At 27.8% G+C, this 10,033-nt stretch overlaps 2 protein-coding genes across 2 annotated transcripts in view; both read right to left on the minus strand.

Annotated features, from left to right (window-relative positions):
- LOC134832646 (LIM and SH3 domain protein Lasp) overlaps window positions 1-1,836 on the minus strand; it is a 214,399-nt gene extending 212,563 nt beyond the window's left edge. Inside the window, exon 1 of the mRNA XM_063846742.1 lies at window positions 1,832-1,836. The gene's annotated coding sequence lies outside the window, so the exon portion shown is untranslated. The remainder of the gene's footprint in view (window positions 1-1,831) is intronic.
- LOC134832644 (phosphatidylinositol 4-kinase beta) overlaps window positions 1-10,022 on the minus strand; it is a 30,778-nt gene extending 20,756 nt beyond the window's left edge. Inside the window, exon 1 of the mRNA XM_063846739.1 lies at window positions 9,635-10,022. The gene's annotated coding sequence lies outside the window, so the exon portion shown is untranslated. The remainder of the gene's footprint in view (window positions 1-9,634) is intronic.
- Between the last annotated feature and the right edge of the window lie 11 nt (window positions 10,023-10,033).

Consider the following 10,033-nt stretch of genomic DNA (forward strand, 5'->3'; position numbering starts at 1 on the left):
ACAAAAAATTAAAATTATTTTATTATTAAAAAATAATTAAAAATTAATTAATTAATAATAAAATTAAAAATTTATTATTTTTTTTATTTATAATTTTTTTTTAAATTTATTTGAAATTATATTTTCTATTTTTTTTTTTATTTTTTTGCAGAAAATATATTAAAAGCAAATAACAAGAAATGACGATTTATTCTCTTTCAATACTAAAATCGTGTCAAAAACCAAATAAACGTTACGTAAAAAAAATCCATCGTCACCGCTAAGCATTCTCAAAATTATCAAAAGTGCGTCTTTCTTATCAAAAAAAAAAAAGATAAAAAAATGCTTCAAGTAACGTTGGTACACAAACCAACAATCTCGTTATCGTTATTCAAGTCACGAAATGAAATGGAATTTCCAATAAATATGTGACAAAACGCTGCAATGATTATTTTTTTTTGGTTTGTGTTTCGGTTACTTTCTTGATTGTCAAAAAAAGACACAAAAAAATATTTTTTTTTTAATAGAAAAAAGAAAGAAAACAAACAAAAGAAGAGGTGATTTACCAAAAAAAAATTCTTCGTATTTACTGAACGAACATTTTTTGTGTGTTTTTAAACAATTGCCAACGAAAACAATAAATAATTTTTTTTTTGAGAGAATTGCAATAATACTTTTTTCCTCTTAATTTCGGGTCAGGTTCCTCACACGCATGCTGTCAATGTTAATATTGCCGATGGATGTCGCCTTGTTAGCAAAAATTCACACAAAAAACACAAATTTCTTACGAATTGAACGTGCCACACACAAAACTTTTTTGTGTTTTGCGAGAATTTCGAATGACTTAATTGTTTCGTACTGAAATTCTTGCATAACGAGACGCTTTTAATCTAATGAAATAACGAACGAACGAGTTTCGAGTCGAAATCGGAAAAAGGAAGTAGACGCGTACATGCGATAGAAACCAGAAAAATAGTCGAACGAGAACAATCATGAGAAAAATTTACATACGAGATGCACCAAACGCTGCTTCTAAGGCGCGTAATTGAATTGAATGAGTGATCATCAAAAAAAAAAAAAAAGTTTTCTATCTTCACTTTGAGCACTTTATGCAAGTTTTTAGCTTGTTTCGTATTATTATTATTTATTACGAACGTAGCAATAATTCAGCTCGTACTCGAAGTTGTTGTTGTCGAAAGTAGTAAAATTTGTTTCTACACGCCGGTATTTGCTCGGTAGGCAAGTGAAAGTTGAATGGCTGGAGAATATGCGAGTCGAGTGAAGAAATTACCAGAGAAATTATGTGAAATATGTATGTGAATGAAATGTTTTTTTTTGCTTTATTAATGTGGAAGTTTGATTGAAATTTCTTTCCAGAGAACTCTTAGGTGTTGAATGCAACGATTTGAGGAAGTTTTTAATTAGCTCATATTTTTTATTCAAAATGGAAAAGCTCTTAAAGGTACTTTTATGAAATTAAAAATTGATTTTCAGTCAAAAATCGATTTAAAAATATATTTTTTTTTATTTTTTATTTAAAAAAAAGTTCATTTAAAAGGTAATTTTTCATGATATTTCAATATTTTTGACAATTTTAGCTGAAATTTGATCTTAAATTGCAAAGAAAATAATTTTAAGAATCAAATTTAGTATTTTTGATAAAGTAAAAGAAAAGAAATCTGCTTAAAAACGCTTAAAAAATTTAAATTTTAAATTCTTTAGACTAAAAAAAAATATTTTACGTTAAAAAAATTATTTTAGTGAAGAAATGATTTTTAAAGGGTAAAAATTAAACAAAAATGTAGCTTTTTAATTTAAATATTTCAAAAATTTCCACAATTTTCAAAGAAAAATTGAATTTTGATTTAAAGAGCTAAATTTTATTGATTTTATAATAAAATTTAATTTAAAAATTTTATTGATTTTATAATAAAATTTAGTAAGATTTTATGGTTTTTGGACTTTTTAAGAGGAAAAATCATAAAAATTTGATTTTTTTAAAATTTTGTTAAAAAAATTTCCGCAATATTAACAGAAAAGGTTAAATATTGATTTTAAGAACCTAATTTATTAATTTTATTAATAATGAAAACAAGTTTTAAGATATTTTCTAGCATTTAGAATCGAAAAAAAATTATTTTACCTTAAAAAATGAGATTTTCATAGAGAAATTTTAATTTAGAAATTTAAAAATAAACATGTCTCTCAAATTTCTAAGAGTTTTTGAACAAAAATGATTAAAATTTGCATGTTAGAATTTAAAAACTTATCTCTTAACTGATACAAAAAATATAAAATTTATAATTATTTCGATTTTTTATCATTTTAGACAACAAAAATTAGGACTCTGGAAGCAAAAATCAACAATTTTATGATAAAATTCTGCAAAAGCTGCAAAAGTAGTAATTTCTAGCAAATTCTAAGGTCAAAATGTTTCAGTTTTTGAATAATTTCATCAAAGTTGAAGACTTTTTAATGCTCTTTTAGTGGATTTCTGACATATTTCGAACTCCAAATCAACATAAATTAAAAATTATTCGTTAAAAAATTATTTTTCTTTTAAAAATTAAGAATTTAATTGCTCAAAAAATCATTAAAGTGCATTAAAAACATTATTAAAGATACAAAAAAAAATTGTGACACTGAAATTTATCAATAATGTCATCAAAAATCCACTCACGAGGGACACCGTACGCCTCTCATCTAACTAATTCATCGCCAAAACGCCTTCTTAGCCTTGCCCCCTTCATTACTTTGTGTCACAAGCAAGATTCATCATCATTGTCATCGTGCCTTTGTGTCGCACATTAATAACAGAAATTTAGCGAACAAGTGCGATTTTTTTGCCCACCTCATATCGCGCGGTCGCCTCGCAACGTAAGCCAATTACCGCTTCTAATGCTTCGTTTTGACACAAAAGCTCTTGAAAACTTTTAATCCTGCGGATTTGGATTATTTACTCGACGGAAACGAAGAAAGGTATTATCTAATAGGACGTTTTTGACGAGAAATTATGTAACGAAACCCAGAAAAAATGCGAATTTTCTCGATACTTCGTTGCTCAATGCAAAAAAAAAAATTATAACGAACACATGCCGATTCGATTATTGTTATTATTTATTATTGAGAGACGTAATTAAGTCATATTTTGTAGCACATTGCTCTTTTGTTACTTTGTACATTGCAAACCTCGTTCACTCACATCGCGTTGCTCAGTTCAAATACGTTTCAAAAGGCAAAAAAAAAACAAAACAAAAAATTGCTTACAAAACATTTAAGATGTTGCACAAGCGTCCGCTGTATGCTTTTATAATTGAATTGTAGGTACTCTAGTTGCAACATTATTTTTTTTTTAATTTTTATTACATATCGTCTCCAATCGCTTCGCACATAAATTGCGCGCGTTAAACGATGATCGAGCGTGGAATGCAACTTTATTATTATTTTTCGATTTTTTTTCATTCAAAAAGGAATTGGATCATGTAACTCGCTCCGTAATAAAAAATAATAAAAAGTATGACGATTATTTTTACACATCATAAAAAAAATCATAAATAAATTTCTATTCGATGTCTTTCTTTATTTCTAGCGAATCTTTGTTCCGCAATGTAAATCACATGAAAAAAAAAGTAGAAGCGGAAATTCACGTTACTGACAACAAGTAACTAGTGTGATGATGAATCCAGTTTTTTTTTTACACGAGATGATCGGTTTTACTTTCATATATTCGCCTTTGGCACACAAACGGTTTTTTTATTCCACTTTTATTGATAATTTATTAATCAAAAGAAGAAAAAATGTTATAAAAATTTAAAATGCATAAAAACAATTTTCGAAAATGATCTCATCACTTGAGAACGTTATTTTTGCGCTGATTATCTCGTGTAGTTGTTACTTTGTGTTCGTTTTGATGGATTATTTTTGGTATGAATGATGGATTAAATGGTCGTTTTTGGGTTGTTTGGCAGTGAAGGCAGTTTTTGGTCAAGATACCGTTAGGAGGTTTAGGTTTATATGAAAAAATTTTTAGAGGATTTTTTTTTATAAAAATAATTTAAAAAAAAAATTAATAAAACTTGTTCGAAGAAAATTTGAAGAAAATTTAATTTTTTCTATTGATTTAATTTTTTACATTAATTAAAAAAAATTTAAAAAAAATTAATTAAAAATATTCAAAAAAAAAATATTTTTTTATTATTTTATTTTAATTTATTTTAAATCATTTTGAAAAAAAAAAAATTAAATAAAAAAATCAAAAAAATTTTTAAATTTAGTTAATAATTTTTTATTTTTATTTTTTTTAATTTTAATTTAAATTTTAATTTTTTTATTTTTAAATCAAATTTTTTTTGAAAAAAAATTAAATAAATATTATTTTGAAAAAAAATTAAATAAATATTATTTTGGATATTTAGTTTTATTTATTTAATATTAAAAATAATTTTATTTATTTAATTTTGTAATTTTTATTTTTTTTTTAAATTCATATAATTTTTTTATTATTTGAAATTAATTTAATTTTATTTTATTTTAAATTTTTTAATTTTTTTAAAAAATAATTAATTTTTTATAATAATTTATCATACAATTATTGAATTTTATTTTGTTTTTATTAAATTTGTATTGTATTTTGGTGTGAAAAGGTTAAAATTTAAAAAAAATATATTTTTTATTAAAATTAAAAAATGAAATTCAAAATTAAATTAAAATTATTTTAATTTTTATTAAAATATTTTTTTTCTCCTTAAAAAATTCAAAAATTTTTTAATTATTTTTCATATCATATTTATTTTATAGCAATTTTTTTTTTAAATTTATAAAAATTTGACTTTTTTCTCAAAATGCCTAAAATTCTCATTAAATATATTTTTCAAAGAAAAATTAATTTTTATCTCTTTTCAGTTGACGACAATCACGATCAACGCTAATTCATCTCGTAACCACCACTTTTTGCCCCAAATATTTGCAATTCGCTTTAACTTTCGATACTTAATCCATTCTGGTTTTTCGTTCTCTTCGTGTATCTACGTCGCCACAGTCCATATGTTCGGCACAACAACAGAGGTAAATAAATAACAAACAATCATAAAAAAATAAAATAATAACAAAAACACAACAAAAAAAATCCAAGATATTTGATACTCGCATAAAAAAATCGTACAACGAGACTCTTTAAACACACATATGACCTACAATAATAAATTTATGCATCGCATCGTCAAGTTTTCGTTCATGAAGAAGGCAGCGGAGCGTAATTGTTTCATGCTTGAGTATGCAACCACCGCAACATATGCATTCGTACATGGGAGCCATTATTACTTAAAAATTATTATTAAAACAATCTCTTTGTTTTCTTTTTTTTTTTTAGTTTTTTGCTACTTACTAAGTAACTGGAAGAAGAAGACGCAAAAAAAAATTGCAGGCAATAAATTTGATGAAATTCCTGCAAAAAATGCATCAATTCACCCGCAAATCCCTTTAATTACGGCGTTTAGCAGGTCAGAAATTTTTCAAGGTTAGACAGGGTGGTTTGTCGTCGACGTGCCACACGTGCAAGGTTCATCAGGTAAGGAATGTCTTGCAACATTATTGCAAAAAAGTTGTTACAAAACGACCTTAAAGTGAAAGTACCTGCGCCGCGTCGCTCAATTATGCAGTTGTCTACGGCAATTAGCTTAAAACCCCTTGTCGAACACAAATTTCGGCCTTCTAGACTAGCTTTGCCTTCATAATTATGTTTTTATTGATTTTTTTTTCAGTGTTGTTTGTAGAATTTCGAATTATATATTGTAATTTTATGGCGTTGTCAGACAATAATTAACTAGACTGTTCTACTTTTGCATGTGGCTGGCGTGAAATTCTGCTTTTTTCATTGAAGTTCCACTCAAGAACGCATAAAGAGTTGATGAACTCTGAAATATCTCCCATTGAAATTGATTTTAATTTATTTTTTTTATATTTTTCTACCAGCACCGACCCTCATAACTACACTTATTGACGACGACTGCAAGCTGATAAGGCGATGAATATTGAAAATAATAACAAATAAAAAAAAAATTCAGCGTATCTATGAGGAGCGAACAATGAAACGTTTTTGATTATAGCCGCAAAATGTTACTCTTCCTCATTGTTTGTTCTTTTGTTCAATTCGATTGAGTGAATGAAGTTTTTTTTTGCCTTGTTGCCTCGTTGGTTGCTCACATATGCTCTTTTGTTATTACAACTATCTAATCATGATTCATGAGTTTATTTAAAAATTTAATAAATAAACAAATAAAAGATACAAAAAAAGAGCTGAAAAAAAAAGAAATGTGTGAAGGGAGGGTCTCGACATCGTGCAACATCGTCGAAGAAAGGCCCTTTTTGAGTTTTTTTTTCGTGTGGAATGTGATTCATTCGAGAGTTATGAAGCTCGAGCCGTTTCTTAATCATTTTAATCAACAATTTATGAAGCAAGAGATGAATCACTTAACGATTTGATGGGGTGTTTCATGTCAAAAATTTTATTTTTATGATTTGAAATTAAAAATTTTTGTAAAAATTCACCACAATAGTTCAGAAAAATATTTTTTTCAACTTTTTGAATTTTTAATGTTTTTTAAAAAAATAGAATTATAATTATTTTGAGTACTTTCTCATAATTTTTTGATAAAAATTAGTCTTGAAAAGCAAATTTTTGTGAAACTCACCACAAATTTCGTATTTTTTTTCACCACTTTTTTTTATTAGAAGTATCAAAATTAGATTTTGACAAAATGATCAGTTTTTGGAAGATTTTTAAACAAAAATTTACAAAATTCGATCATTTCAGTTAAAAATTCTATTTAAAATATCAAAAAAACTTGAACAAAAATTTTAATAGAAATTCACCACTTTTCAAATTTTTATGTTGAATTTCTTTTTTAAATAAATATCGGGATTTTAATTTTAAAAGACAGAACTTTGACAAATTTCGACAGTTTTTGTTTCCAATTTACTATTCAATGTTAACTTTTAAACAATATTGACTAATGAAAAAAATCTCACCACTTTTCAAATTTTCAACAAACTCACCTTAAATCATTAATTTTAGTGTAAATTTTAGTTTTAATGTCTTTTCAGTTAAATTTTTATCTTTTGAGTCGATTTTAGGTCTAGATTTAACCTTTTAGATTAAATTTTTTCACCTCAACTTTAAAAATTTATCAAAAACAAGACAATTCAACATGAAACGTCTCTCCATTCCACACTCGACTCGCTTTGTTTCATTCATTACTGCAACAATTTACGTTTGTCAATGCTGCTGATGTTGTTGTTGTTGTAATAATGGCATCCAAGAGTGTTTCTTTTGTAACATATAAGAAGAGAAATCCATGCAACGTACGTCGTTCGCTGAATACACAGATACAACAAATATCATGTAACATCTAATTGAGTCGAATGTAATACGACCTCGGACAAAATTATGTCTTTAAAAAAAATGTAAAAATTTATTAAAGGAAACGTTTCTCTTTTTTTGTTTCTTCGTCTCTTTTTAAATCTTTTTACGACCGACGAGGGAAAAAAATATCCTGAACCTGTCTCTTAACAGAAATAATCTCATTTATCGTAAAATCAAATAGGATCGCTCGTTTGTCTAATAAGTATGGGAACGAGGATTAACAACATATTTCATGGCATTAAACAGACACAAAGTCTACGCAAGCCGCGATGTGAGATTCATGTGCGAGAAAAAAGAAATGCCAGACAATAATTTTGGATGAAGAATTTACATTAAAATATTAAATTACACGACAATGCATTAATTTATTTATTTAATGTTGGTCTGATACAATTTTTCTATTGAGAAAAAAATCCGAGGCACTCACAATGGCGGCGATTCATTCATTGATTGGACATGCATGCCTTTTGTCCAATAATTAAATAACAATAATAATTTATGTGTGCATTGTGGAAAAGGAGGCGATCGCATGGGCGAGGAGAGGATTGAATGTCAACATATGGATGAATAGCGGAGATAGATGATGATGATGGTCGAATCGAATCGAAGTCGCAGCGAGTAAACAAGAGAGTTGTTGAGTAACATTTTAATCCTCCTTCTGCTTGTTCAAATAAGAGCGTTTATTTACTAGGAAATGCACGAAATGTCAAGGATATTTGACGTGATTGACGTTAATTATATTTGTACTTGGACTAAGCGTGTTGTTATCAATCGAGCTATTCGTGACACGAGGCTAGCAGATGGCTTGTTGAAAGGATTTTGAGCTACGATGAGGGCTACGAGCAATTCTGGGACTTTTTCTGTGAGTAACTTTCATCTTTAAAAGGAAACTTTGCTCAGAGTAAACCAAAAATGGGTCTTGAACGAGGAATAAAGAACGAAAAGTTTCTCCTTTTGAAGCTTATTTAATAGCTTTTCAAGGGCGGATTCAGAGGGCTATCAGCGGACCACGAAGGGGGTGCAAATCTATATAAAATCACCTTTTTTGTTAAATTTTGTGTCATTTTTGTAATTTTTAGTGCTTTTAAAGCTTCAAAGGGGGGTGCAATTGGATCTGCTCTTGTAGCTTTCAAGTACTTGAGCTCTATTTAATAACAGAACTTTAAAATTTTGATAAATTTCTCGAAATTTTTGTTAGAGAGTTGACGAGAGGATGATGATGATTTATTCAAGAACAGCACTTATACATAAAAAAAAATCTTGACAGATAAATATCTGTCTTCTCACTCCTCCTCAAATGAGTAAAATCTTGAGATTGTTGATGAATTTGCCCTTTGAAAGATTTTTAGTAAAAATATCAGCTGTCTTAATTTTCAAAAAGGCTCCGTTTTGTGACTTGAAATATCAAAAATGATAAAATATTAAAAAATCGTCATAAAAATCACTTCCATTAAGCCATTCTAGCAAATTTTAATATTCATCAAGACGATATCTTAAATTTTTCACTACAATTCAGCTTCCGCCAGTCATTCGTTGACTTCCTACATTTGTCATTTCTCGATTTATTACATTTTTTCCACAAAATAAGGAAGAACTTGACACAGAAATCAGCAAATGACTTCACTTTGATACATTTTCGCGGAAAAAATTATTCCTTGAACTGCTTATCTGAACACTTTTTCTTCAAATCCCTTCGTGACTCATTCCAAGGGCAACTTAATCCTTTCATTGTCTTTTAAAAAAAATTGTCACCCCGCATAATTTAATCCTCTTGAGCTATTTATTTACTTTTACTTTTTTCGTTCGTTGAGCAACCGAATAATTCCCCACAATTTTTTGCCTTATAAGTCTCGCGAAAAAAAAAATTGTCGAAAATTTAAATCTCCTAGCTGTTTTATGCACCTTGATTCGGTTTCGTTGGTTGGCTGGTTGTTTGGTAGAATAGCTAAATAATAACAATAAAGATATCTCTCTCATAATAAATGTACGAAACAGCATGTAGACCACATAGGAAGTGTGCACACAGAGAAACTGGTTTTCATTCATTTATTTATTATTATTTGTCTTGCTAACTCTCGACACTCTCAACATTCCAAGTTTATTACGTTTTTTGTGCGATTTTTGTGAATTTTTCGTGATTTCGGGGAAGCAACTTTTCCTCTTTCGCATCCATCCTCAAGGAAAATTTGGGTGTGGATGTCATTCTCGTCGAAATTTTTACACTGCTGTACGTACCTTGGACACAATGAGCGCGATGACGAGAATAATCCAGAGAATTTCGAGGTAATCCAAGAGATTTTTTTGTATTTTTCACACTTTTTATTTATTTCTTTTTGGTTTCTTGCAATTTATTTTGCAAGTTTTTCTTCTTCACTATTGAAGCAGGAGTGGCTTCATTATTTTTTTCTTCAAATATTTTTTTTTGTGTTGTTTTGTTTGCGTTAAAATTTTCACTTTTAAATATTTTTTCGTATTTTGCGTACACAGAACTCGATTTTCCGAGTTGCTTTCTCTTGCTTTGGATTTTCCAGACAGATTTTTACAAAAATACTCAATTTTTGATCACATAAACAAAGTAAAACTTCAATTTACGACGACGCTTGGTAAACACGGTCCGAACAAAGCGACGATTTC

This window comes from Culicoides brevitarsis, chromosome 2 (genome assembly GCF_036172545.1).
Source record: "Culicoides brevitarsis isolate CSIRO-B50_1 chromosome 2, AGI_CSIRO_Cbre_v1, whole genome shotgun sequence".
Lineage (NCBI taxonomy): Eukaryota > Metazoa > Arthropoda > Insecta > Diptera > Ceratopogonidae > Culicoides > Culicoides brevitarsis.